Here is a 13,472-nt window from a genome sequence, read left to right on the forward strand (position 1 = left end):
GAAAGCAGGGCAAACAATTATTGCAGATAGAAGTTTCAAAACTGACCAGTTATTATTATTTAATACCAGTCACTGCTTCCTCCAGGCACTCGGTCCTTCAATCAACTGCCACCTTGCCTAACGACAGATTTAACACAGCCTCCGGTTTGTCGGACTCAAACCATTACAATCGAGAATACACTGTTATTGCGTTTCCAATTTGCTCGCCGCCACTTTAATGATAGCGATATTATTAAATTCATAATCTGCTACAGTATACTCAACTCCTGGGTTCGAAGGAAACGCGCATCAACCCCACCTCGGAAGTGTTCATTTAAAAACAGGAGAGCGGCAATGAAGAAGGAAGCAAAAGTTTGGGAAAGTTTTTTTTAAATGGGATGTTTAATTGCTACTCGCAAAGCAATTCCTAGTTCAATGATATTTTGCCGGAGGAGGAGAAGAATACCGTGGTGTAGAGACGAAGAGAGGGGTAGCTGCGATAGTACAGAAATTGATCTAATACCAGTATGAGAGGATATCTCCGGTTCCCATTCAGTTCAGACCGAGCCCGGATTTCGAAGCGTCCCTCGACGTCCCAACTCTGTTGTCGCGGCGGTGGTTTCCATGGAGACCCTCTGGGGCTTGCGCTGCGGTTGTCCAGAAGCCAAGGTGATTACTGTAAACAAAGTTTAGGTTAAATGTTTTAATGGATTTAAAACAGCCATTCGCCCTCCAGCACCCCCAAAAAAACATATATGAAACGGAAATAAAGGGATTGCTAACATTTCTGCTAATGCACGATCCCGTTTTTATTTATTTCTTAGGCCAGGATTTATGGCCTTCCCTTTAAATACCTCAGAATTGAATAGCTTTTTATTTAATACAGCTAATTAGTTATGTGCTAGATTTGTCAACGGTCCCATATTCAACAGGATGTGCGATTTTAAAAGTAAATCTGGTTGTCCTATGCAAGGTCAGTGGAGAAGCTCTATTTTCCATTTCACTGGGTATGAGACCCTTTCCCCTACCCTGACCCTACTACCATCTTTCGAGGAACTCCACTAAACAACTACCTCAGCTTGTAAACCAAACATTTCTTTATAACTCGTTTTCCAGTTACCTAGCCAATTTTCTAGCTGTGCTCCCTCAACCCCTTATTTTTTTCAAACCTGATGACAAGTTATTATGCAGCACTTCATCAAAAACCTTTGGAAGTATTTTCTTCATCTCAATTAACAGCGAGGGTCAATTGGGGAAACAATCAACTGTAATCCCCTTGTTAATCCTTTTTATTATTTAAGAAACTATCAAGTTAGAAACATGTTTTAATACATCATGTTAATTTCATTCATCAATCCACATTTGTGTAAATGTCTTAATTCTGCCTGTGATTATTTCGATAAATTAGCAAATTGGTTTATTATTGTCATATATACCAAGGTACAGCGAAAAATGTTTGTTTTGTGTGTCACCCATACAGATTACTTCATCATAACAGTGCAATGAGTTAGTAAAAGGGAAAACAATAACAATGCAGAATGAAGTACTAGTTACAGAGAAAGTGCGGGTAGACAATAAGGTGCATTGTGAGATCGTGTCCATTTTATTGGATTAGAGGACCATTCAATAGTTTCATAACGGCAGGATAGAAGTTGTCCTTGATCTGGCAGTATGTGCTTTCAGGTTCTTATATCTTCAGCTCAATGGGAGAGGAAAGAATCTTCAGTGTGGTCCATTGATTAAGCTGGCTACTCTATCAAGGCAGCAAGAAGTAGGAAGGGAGGCCGGTTTCCATGATGTGCTGAACTGTGTCTACAACTCTCTGCAGTTTCTTGCAGTCTCAGGCGGAGTAGTTGCCACACCAAGCTGTGATGCATCTGATAGAATTCTTTCTGTGGTACATCTATAAAAATTGGCCAAGGTCAAGGGGGACATGCCAATTTTTTTTAGACTTTTTAATGCTTTCTTCACCATGTGGTTGGACTTCAACGGGGCTGTTAGTATGGTTTATCTCGAGGAGGGGTGTATGGGGTGTACTGTGAGGAGTAGCACCGAGGAGGGGTGTATGGGGTGTACTGTGAGGAGTAGCACCTCTGGTGAAGGGGCTACTCCAGGGCAGCTCACTCACCTTTGGGCCCCACCAAACACTCAACTCTTACCTGTGGCTCCAAGCATGTGACAGTGGGCACAGCCAGGTATACTGCTGCAACAAGTGGGCTAAACCAGGTGAGGGTAGCCAATGGCCTCATACCCCAGTGAGATAGTCTCTGTGTAAATAAACAACTTGCCCTGCACATTTTGAATGAATTTTGCTCCTCTCACCATAAATACACGTCTTCTAGTATTAGGCATTTCAGACTTAGGGAAAAGCTGTCTACTCTAACTATGCACCTCATAATCTTATAAGAAACTTGTATTAGGTCTTGGTCGACATTTTCTGGATAGACCACAAAACTATTTATTTGACTTCTTTTACATCTGTTTTTCATCTTAAATGTGTTTCTGGAACTGTAAGAGCCTGCGATTGATAGTTTGGAAGGTCCAGTGCTTTGCTGTCTCTGAGAAGTTTCCAGAAGGTGAGCGTGAGCCTCAAGGTGAAGATACTATGAGACAAGGCGTGAGTCAATGTTCGATTCCATTTTGTCAATCAATGCTTCCATTATTCGCTGATTAATATGACGAAGAAGATTGAAACATCGAGGCAAAAGTGGAAGTCGAATGTGGGTTCAGTGTCGGCTACCTGCCTTTTGATCACTGATGGGGTTGCTCTGCTGCCAGTGAAGGAGCCTGTGTGGTCCATCACTGTGCCTGGAAAGTAGGCCTCTGCGTTCGAGCCACGTCTCTCTCTTTTCACGATGTAGGAGGATGTTATCAAGGTTCTGCATTTATCGATTTGGACTATGGACTATCGACTTTTTCAGTCTTATAGTTTTTATATTTTGTGATGTGGCCCATTCTTTCTTGTTGTTTTTGTGCAGTGGGGGTGGGGTTTGAGGGTTGATGTTCTTGTTGCATTTTGTGTGGGAGATGGGGTTTGGATGGGTTAATGATTGTTTTGCCATTCTTTCTTTGTGCAGGGGGCTTGGGGGGGTGTCGGTGTTCTTGTTGCGTTTCATGTGAGGAATGTTGCATTTTGTGTGGGAGATGGGGTTTGGATGGGTTAATGATTGTTTTGCCATTCTTTCTTTGTGCAGGGGGCTTGGGGGGGTGTCGGTGTTCTTGTTGCGTTTCATGTGAGGAATGTTGCATTTTGTGTGGGGGAGGGTGGTTTGGGGGTAGTCGATGATCGTGTTGCCTTTCATTTTTGTGCTGGGGAGGTGAGTTTGCTGTTTCTTTGAACTGACTTCCATGGTTTTCTTTGTTTCTGGAGAAGAAGAATCTCAGGTTTGTATACTACATGATAAATGAACCTTAGGCTCTGCCCCTCCAGAGAAAGCAACCTCAGTTTGCTTTCCTCAGAGCACATGAGGCTACTTAGCAAGATAAGAGCCCATAGTATTACAAGAAAAATACTGCCATGGATAGAGCAATAGCTGATTGGCATTAGGCAAAGTGTGGGAATAAAGGGAGCTGCCAGTGACTAGTGATGTTCCACAGGAGTCATTGTTAGGACTGCTTCTTTTTACGTTCTATGTCAACAATTTGGATGATGGAATCGATGTAGATTCGAAGACCACCTCACCAAGCAACTTCACTCCTTCTGCCAGAAAAAGTGGGACCTCCCAGTGGCCTCACATTCTCATTCTGACGTCCATCCATGGCCTCTTCTACTGTCGTGATGAGGCCACACTTTGGGAAGGTTGGAGGAGCAACACTTTATATTCTGCCTAGGTAGCCTCCAACCTGATGGCATGAATATCAATTTCTCTCCTTTTAGATTCCTTTACAAATCTTTTTATTATTATTATTATTATTATTATCCAACATTAACACGAGTACATCGAAGTAAGCAACACTTACAATGTCTCAAGAAAAAAAAACATTATTTTAAAGATTGAAAAATTTTTGGTGATAATAAAAAAAACCTTACTAAGCAAGAAAAAGTGGGAAAAAAACCCAACAGGTGTTTAACCCCAGAGCCGTGCGTCATACAAAAAGTTTCTAAAGATAAACATCAAACTGCCAGCAAGAAAAAAAATGTACCAAAAATTTACAATTAGATCGTGGAGGAAATCTATCAATGAACTCAAATGATAATAAAGAGCAAATGAACCCCATCTTTTCTCAAAATCAAACATATGTTCAAAGGTTCGACTTTAATTTTCTCCAAACTAAGACAAATCATCACTTGAGAGAACCATTGTGACAAAGTGGGAGCTGATGTATCCTTCCACTTCATCAAAATGGCCCTCCGATCAATGTAACAAATGCAATAACATATTGGTCAGACACAGAGATACCACGGATATTTTGAGGAATTATTCCAAAAAGCACAGTAAATTTGTTACGTTGTAAATTAACTTTAAGTGCTTTAGAAATTGTCGAAAAAACTGACTTCCAGAACTGTTCCAGTATAGAACAAGACCAAAACATGTGTGTTGGTGTAGCTGTCTCAGTTTTACATCTATCACAATAACTATCAACATTAAGAAATATTTTAGACAGTCTCTCCTTCATCAAATGGTAACAATGTACAATTTTAAATTGAATCAGTGAATGACTAGCACAGATCGAAGAAGAGTTAACCAGCTTCAGAATCTGCGTCCAATCCTCCGTCATAAAAGTCAAATTGAGCTCCTTTTCCCAATCTTGTTTAATCTTAAATAAAGGACGCTTATCCCATTGTAATAATAAATTATAAATTCTTCCGATAGAACCCTTCATCGAGGGGTTCATACCCATAATAGTATCTAACAGGTCAGCATCCAATAAGTAAGGAAAATTACAAATATTTTTTGTAAAATTGTCTAACTTGAAGGTATTGTAAAAAGTGTGAGTATGAAAGAGGATATTTATCAACTAATTGTTCAAAAGACATCAATCTATCTTCTTTAAATAAATCCAAAAAATAATTAATACCTTTATTTTTCCAAAGTAAAAAAATCGGATCACTCAAAGAATGCTTAAAAAAGTAATTTCGATAAATTAAACTACGAAGTTTAAATTTTTTAAGATTAAAAAAATTGCGGAACTGGAGCCAAATTTGTAAAGACTTCTTAATCACAGGGTATAGGTTTAAATTAGCAACTTTAGCTAATTGTACAGGTAAAGCAGCTCCAATAACGAGGTTAAATAAAACTGTTTCACAGCTTTCAATTCCAGGTCTACCCAAATTGGCTGATCATTCTTATCAACCCAATATAACCAAAAGGACATGTTTTGCACATTAACAGCCCAGTAATACATTCTTAAATTAGGCAAAGTGAGACCTCCCTCCTTTTTCAACTCATGTAAGTGACATTTACTAATTCTTGGTCTTTTATTATTCCAAATAAAAGATAATAGAATCAATCCGATCAAAAAAACTTCTTGATCAAAAAACAGGGATATTCTGAAATAAATATAAAAATCCTATTAGATTCCCTCTTCTCCAGCCCTGTATCACTTTCACCAATAAACTTATCAGCTTTTTACTTCACACTCCTTGCCCCCCGTTTCACCTATCACTTTGTGTTTCTTGCTCCTCTCCTCCCATCTTCTAACTCTGACTCCTCATCTTTTTTTTCCTCCAGTCCTACTGAAGAGTCTCAGCCCAAAACGTCAACTGTACTCTTTTCTATAGCTGCTGCCTGGCCTGCTGAATTCCTTCAGCACTTTGTGGGTGTTGCTTGAATTTCCAGCATCTGTAGATTTTCTCTTGTTTGTGGTTGGGTTTGGGGAGGGCAGGATTATGAATAGAAAATTCAGTTAGGAACTTAGAGAGGTTGAATTGTTTTAAGTAGTGCAGATGGATACTGGGTTATATGTCCATAGTTTCCAGAAGGTGGCAACACAGATCCCTAGATGAGTAAAGAAACTGTGTGACATAGACAGCCTCCACAGTATCCAAGACATCTTCAAGGAGCAGTGCCTTAGGAAGGTTGCGTCCATCATTAAGAATTCCCACCACCCAGGACATGGCCTCTTCTCATTGTTATCATCAGACAGGAGGTACAGAAGCCTGAAGGCACACACTCAACGATTCAGGAACAGCTTCTTCCCCTCTTCCATCTGATTTCTAAGTGGACGTTGAACTCATGAATAGTACCTCTTTACTTTTTATTTCTGTTTTTTTGCACTACTTATTTTAACTTAACTACTCAATAGACACATATATACTTAATGTAACTCAGTTTTTTTATCTATATTTATCATGTAGTTCATTGTACTGCTGCCATAAAGTTAACAAATTTCACAACATATGCCAGCGATATTAGATCTGACTCTGATCCTGATAGTTGCCTTCATTGCCAGGATGTTGAATAAAAATGGTGATAAAGTCATATTGCAGTTGTGTACAATTTTGGTTAGGCTACATTTGGAGTGTTACCTGCAGTTCTTGTATTACAGGAAGGATGTGGAGGCTTTGGAGAGAGCCTATGGAAAATTCGAGGGTGGAGGTGAGATGGCGCCCAGTAGCTGCTTCTTCAAGCTCATCTGCGGAAACAGTTTAAATTCCACTCTTTAATGTGTTTTTTCCTTTCCTGTTCAAGGTGGTTGGGGTTCCATCGAGGTCCTGATCTGCAAGTGGCACTCAAACTGTGTGTTTTCTTTGGGGGGGGGGTTCTTGTTCCTGGAGCCCGCTGGCCGACTGTTTTCTGACATTCTCCAGGCGCGGCTTGGATGATAGCACATCCGGAGTGCAGCCCTGAGAACGACCGATTCAGGCCGGTGTTGCCGACTGAGGTGTTGCAGGAGGTGGAACATCAGGATTTCACTGTGGCAGATGTACGGACAGAGGTCTTTGTAGTCCAGCGGTCACACTCTCTTTCTCTTGGTGGTGGTTTGTTGCCAATTCTCGAGTCGGAGAATCTCAGAACAAAATGCGACGCAGCAGACTGTAATATCCTAACAGTGACTGTCAGTCTCTCCTTTCGCTGTAAAAATGGATATCTCTCTGTCCCTTGTCAGTGAGAGAGAGACAGCGCCTGTGGCATGTCAAACAGTCGGGTTAACAATAATCTTTGTTGACTGCAGATCGTGGTCTCTCTTTAGGTGCTTTACTGTTACTTGGTGGGTGGTGGACGCTGATGCTTTTTGTTGAAACAGGCGGGGGAGGGAGGTTGATGCAGGGGGATTTGGGGTTCTAACGTTTCTCTGTCATTCATTCTTTGAGGGTTCTTCTGTTTTTCATGGGTGTCTGCGAAGACAAGTACTTCAGGTTATATACTGTATACATTCTCTGATGATAAACTGAACCATTTGAGCAGAAGAGGTTCACCAGGATGTACCTCACTTAGAGAGCATTAACTGCAATAAGTTGGAGAAATTTAGTTTGTTTTTGGAAGCTGAGAGATGAGAATAAAAACGTATAAAACTATGAGAGGTGTGGATGGGGTGAATGATGAGTATCTTTACCCCTAGATTGGAAGTCTCAAATACGAGAGGACATAGGTTTAAGGTTAAAGGGGCAAAATTTAGGGGAGACCTGAGGCAAGTTTCTTTTGGAACAGCAGGTCTGTGTATGTTGTTTGTATACTGTATTTCATGTAGATATTTCTTTGTAATATGATTGTAATTACATTGTGGGGTGCATCACATTCCAATTCATGTATAGTCTTAAGTTAACTTTGTGGGTAATTAAAGATGGTATGACCTGGTGCCTAGGAAATGAAGCTGATCATGCCCTCTCCCCCCTCAGTGGTGGGGAGGGGGGGAAGATAACGACTGCCAGGAGTTCACACAAGCATCGTGACGTGGTGTGGAAATCCCAATGACTTTGAACTGAAAATCCTGCAAAAGGTAGTGGATTCAGCCCAGTACATCACAGGTAAAGCCCTTCCAACTATTGAGCATATCTACATGAAATGCTGTCACAGGAAAACAGCATCTATCATCAGCAACCCTCACCACCCAGGCATGCTCTTTTTTGCTGCTGCCATCAGGTAGAAGGTACAAGAGTGTCAGGACTCGCACCACCAGGTTCAAGAACAGTTACTACCCCTCAACCATCAGGCTCTTGAACAAAAGGGGATAACTACACACACTTGCCCATCCGTTGAGAAGTTCCCATAACCAATGATCTTATTTAAGGACTCTTCATCCTATTATCTCATGTTCTTGTTATTTATTGCTACTTATTTATATTTGCATGTGCAGAGTTTGTTGTCTTCTGCACTCTGGTTGATCTTTCATTGATCCTGTAATTGTTACTATTCTATAGATTTGCTGAGTATGCCCACAAGAAAATGAAGCTCTCAGGTTTTATATGGTCACATATATGTATTTTGATAATGAAATTCACTTAGAACTTCAGAACTTTAGACAAGAATAAATGCAGAGCATTACTGTGTTTTCTGGTAGACATCATTATATAAATATTGGCAATTTTCTTTTCACTATTTTCGCTAATTTTTCCAAGTTTGATTTTTGACGCACCTAACAAACGCACAAGTGCTAAGCGACTCCAACCATTTTTCATTTGGTCATAACCCACTTATCAAACACCTACCCAGAACGTCTTTGGACTGTGGGAGGAAACCGGAGCACCCGGAGAAAACCCACATATTCCATGGGGAGGACCTACACTACCATGGTACCTGTGACTTCTGGATTGCCATGATCAGTACCCCTCTGCTTTAGGAAAGATTCTTACAATCCACTCTAGTTGTACACAATTCATGTTTCTTCTCCACTCCACTGGAAAACAAACCCAAGCTATTGCAGTCTCTCATAACTGAAACTCTTCATTCCAGAGAACTTTATGAATTTCCCTTGCACCTTCTCCATTACAAATCCTTTCCCTAGTGTGGTGACCAACACTATACATGATACTTCAGCTGTAAACTAAACAACATTTTATAAAGTTGTACATAATCTCATTGCTTTTATGTTTCCTGTCCCAGCTAATGAAAACCAGGAAGTGCATCATTTATTGGGATTAAATTCCATCTGCTATTGCTTACTCTATTTTATGTGCGGCTTCAGAGCTGTGTGTCAGACATGGCTATAAAAAGCACTGGGGCCCGGCAGAGGACTGTATTGGCTCCCTTCCTGCTTACCCTGTACACCTCAGACTTTAGATACAACAGTTAATCATGTCATCTGTATAAATTCTCAGATGGCTCAGCAATAGTTGGATGTATAAAGGGTGAATGAGAAGATGAATACAGCGTCCTGGTGGAGGACTTTGGACTTTGAATCATCTGCAGCTCAACATTAGTAAGACAAAGAAGATGGTGATGTACTTTAGGAAGACTAAGCATGCATTGCTCCCTGCTACTATTGATGGTGAGGATGTGGATGTGGTGAGGACCTACAAGTACCTAGGGGTGCACCTGAATGACAGACTTGAGTGGAGCGCCAACACAGAGGCCGTGTACAAGTAGAGCCAGAGTCACCTCTACTTCCTGAAGAGACTGAGGTCCTTTGGAGTATGCAGGCCTCTCCTTCACATGCTCTACCAATTTGTTGTCGCCAGTACAATCTTCCATGCGGTGGAATGCTGGGGCAATGGCATCAACACTGGTGATGCCAACAGGCTCAATAAACTGATTAGAAAAGCTGGCTGTGTTATAGGAGTCAAACTAGACACACTGGAGGCTGTCTAAACCAAAGGACTCCACGGAAAATCCTGGCAATTCTGGACAATGTTTCTTATTCTCTACATGCCACGTTGGCTGAACAGAGGAGCACTTTTAGTGATAGACTAAGACATCTGTGCTGTTCCAAAGAGCACTATATGAGGTCATGCTTACCCTCAGCCATTAGGCTCTATAATGAGTCAACCTATAGCTGGAGAAGAGATGACCCCCTCCTGTTAGACTTATTTTTTTTCTACTTCTCTTCTAATATTTATACCTGTGCACTTGTAATACTACTGTGACAATATAATTTCCTTTGGGATCAATGAAGTATCTATCTATCTATCTTAACTAATTAATGCTGTATTGTAGGACATACCTATGCTTCTCACTATCAACATCAGCAATCTTTATGTCATCTGCAAAACAACATTGTGCTTCTGACTGCAAGATAGCACTGGCAATACACAGTGATGTCTTCTGGCAGCTCACAAAACTTATGAATATACTTCTTCCGAATTACTATCTCTGCAACCTGCAGCCTATAATTTCCCTTTAAGAAATGTACTTTTGAACTATTTGGATCAACTAGCGATTTCATGATCTTCTGAAGGACTCAGAGGACCTGACTCTCTGGAAAGCAGGTACGGCACCTTTATGCAGATGAAGGTACATCACCAACAGCCAAAAGAGAGGTTGGTGAGCAGGACTTCAAGCCAGACTGAAATGGTGAGGTGTAAGTCTTCCTCTACCCTGTATCTTGTTAATAAATGTATAGTCATTGGACAACAAGATTAAGGGCAAGGTTGCTATATTGGAGTAAAATGAGGGACTGCTGCATAAGTATTTCACAGAGACATGGCTCACTCAAGACGTGCGAGACAAGGTGGCCCAGCCCAAGGGGCTCTTGATCTATCAGTTAGATTGGTCTGCAGAACATTTAGGGAGGCAAGAGGTGGGGGTCTATGTTTCATGATAAACTCTTTGTGGCCCATGGAGACAGCAGTCTTGATGCACTCTTGTTCTCCCAATCTGGAACATCGAATGATTAAATGCCACTTGTTCTAGTTACTGAGTGAGTTTTCCTCCGTGATCCTGATCACAATTTCCATACCGCCATGTTAGGCAAGCACTCGATGTACTGAGTACTGCAATCAGCAAACAAGAAATAGTCTACACTAATGCCTTGCAAATCATTGTCAGGGACTTCAATTAGGCTTGCTTCAAGAAATCTCTGCCCAATTATTATCAACACATCACCTGCAGCACCAGGGATCCCAACGCACTTGACCACTGCTACACTACAATTAGGAATGTTTTCTATTCCATCCCAAGACTGCATTTCGGGAAATCTGATCATCTAGCTGTCGTCATCCTACCTACATACAGGCAGGGGCTAAAGAGTAAGGCTCCAGAGGTCAGGATAACAAAGAGGTGGTGGAATGGGCCATGTTCAAGGACTTAACAGAGAATCTGAATGAATATGCCACGGTTATCACAGACTTTATAAAGTCAGTCATGGAAAAGTGTATCCCCACAAAATCATTCAAGACTGTTCCCCAACCAGAAGCCCTGGATGAACCAAGAGAACCACAATCTTCTGAAGGCCAGTGATGTTCAGGTCTGGCAAGAAAGCAAAATACCAGAGGTCCAGGTACGGAAAGCCATCTCACATGCAAAGTTGAAGTTCCAGACCAAACTGCAATCGCAGAAGGATCCTCAACAGCTGTGGCAGGGCTTGGATGCATTTGCATCCTACAAAGTAAAACCAAGCAAAATGTGTGACAACAAGCTTTCACTCCCAGATGAGCTCATGCCTTTTATGCTTTCTTTGACCGTCAAAACATGGAGGCGCCTTCATGAACTCCCACAGCCCCAACGACCTTGTGATTTCAGTCTCTGAAACTGATGTGAAAGTATACTTCAGGATAGTGAACTTACTGAAAGTACCCAGCCTAGATGGGTACAGGGTACCTGGCCGAGTACCAAAGACCTGTGCTGATCAACCAGCTGGAGGGTTCACTGATATCTTTACCCTCTCGATTCTGCAATCTGAGGTATGTACCCAGCTGCTTCATGCAGTCTTCAATTATACCGATGCTCATGAAGAACGTGGTAATCTGTCTCAATGACTATCATCCAGTCACACTGACATCTACTGTAGGGAAGTCATTTGAGAGGTTGGTGATGAAACTCGTGCCTTAGAATCAACTTGGATCCATGCCGATTTGCATATTGTCACAACAGGTCAACAGTAGATGCCATTTCATTGGCTCTTCACTCCACCCTGTAACATCTGATGGATACATCAGGAAGCTCGTCATTGACTACAACTCTGCATTCAATACTATCATCCCCTCAAAACTAATCAATAGGTTCCAAGACATAAGCCACAACACTCCTTTGTGTAACTAGGCTCTTGATTCCCTCACTTGCAAACCCAGTCAGTTTGAATTGACAACATCTCCTCCACAATCACCATCAGCGGAGGTGCACAAGGCTGTGTGCTTAGCCACTTGCTCTACCCTCTTTACACTTATGACTGTGTGGCTGAGCACTGCTCCAATGCCATATTTAACTTTTCTAATGATACCACTGTTTTTGGCTGAATCAAAGATGGTGATAAATCAGTATATAGGAGGGAGATTGAAAATCTGGCTGAATGGTGCCACAACAACCTCTCACTCAATGTCAGCAGGACCAAAGAGCAGAGGAGGGAATTGGCGGTCCATGAGCCAGTCCTCATCAAGGGATCAGAGGTAGATAAAGTCAGCAACTTTAAATTCCTCAGGTTCATGAAAATTTAGCATGTCACCCAAAACTTTGACAAACTTCTATAGTTGTGCAGTGGAGCGTATACTTACTAGTTGCATCACAGCCTGGTATGGAAACACTAATTGCCCTGAATGGAAAAGCCTACAAAAGTAGTCTACCACAGGTAAAGCACTCCCCACCATCAAGTGCATCTACAAGGAGTGCTGTCGCAGGGAAGGACCCCACCATCTAGGCCATGCTCTCTTCTCACTGGTGCCCTCAGGAAGAGGTACAGGAACCTCAGAATCCACACCACCATGTTCATTAATAGTTATTGACCCTTAACCATTAGGCTCTTGAAATTGGAGGGGATAACTCCACTCAACTTCACCTACCCCAACACTGTTCCAACAACCCCTAGACTCACTTTCAAGGACTCTTCATTTCATGCTCTCTATTTATTTATTATTATTATATTATTCAGTTTTTTTCTTTTTGTATTTGCACAGTTTGTTGTATTTTGCACATTGGTTGTTTGTCCATCCGGTGTGTGATCTTTCATTGATTCTACTGTGTTTCTTTGTATTTACTATGAATCCCCGCAAAAAAGAATCTCAGGGTAGCACATGACGACATATATATATATACTTAATAATATTTATTTAAATAAATTTAGTTTGAACTTTTGACATATCCTATATGTCAAACAGCATGGGGTTACAGTACCAATCCCTGTAGCACACCATTGATCACAGTCTATCAATCATAAAAACAATTATCCACCATCACCCTCACCCTGATTCAAACCGATCTTGAATCCTATTCACAAACAACAGGAATTCTGCAGATGCTGGAAATTCAAGCAACATACATCAAAGTTGCTGGTGAACGCAGCAGGCCAAGCAGCATCTGTAGGAAGAGGTGCAGTCGACATTTCAGGCCGAGACCCTTCGTCAGGACTAACTGAAGGAAGAGTGAGTAAGGGATTTGAAAGTTGGAGGGGGAGGGGGAGATCCAAAATGATAGGAGAAGACAGGAGGGGGAGGGATAGAGCCGAGAGCTGGACAGGTGATAGGC

General features: G+C 41.5%; 1 protein-coding gene across 1 annotated transcript in view; it reads right to left on the minus strand.

Annotated features, from left to right (window-relative positions):
* The window catches only part of tmem232 (transmembrane protein 232), a 78,017-nt gene extending 77,427 nt beyond the window's left edge, over positions 1–590 (minus strand). The window contains exon 1 of the mRNA XM_063069151.1: positions 503–590. The gene's annotated coding sequence lies outside the window, so the exon portion shown is untranslated. The remainder of the gene's footprint in view (positions 1–502) is intronic.
* Between the last annotated feature and the right edge of the window lie 12,882 nt (positions 591–13,472).

The sequence above is a fragment of the Mobula hypostoma genome, chromosome 16 (assembly GCF_963921235.1).
Source record: "Mobula hypostoma chromosome 16, sMobHyp1.1, whole genome shotgun sequence".
Taxonomy (NCBI): Eukaryota; Metazoa; Chordata; class Chondrichthyes; order Myliobatiformes; family Myliobatidae; genus Mobula; species Mobula hypostoma.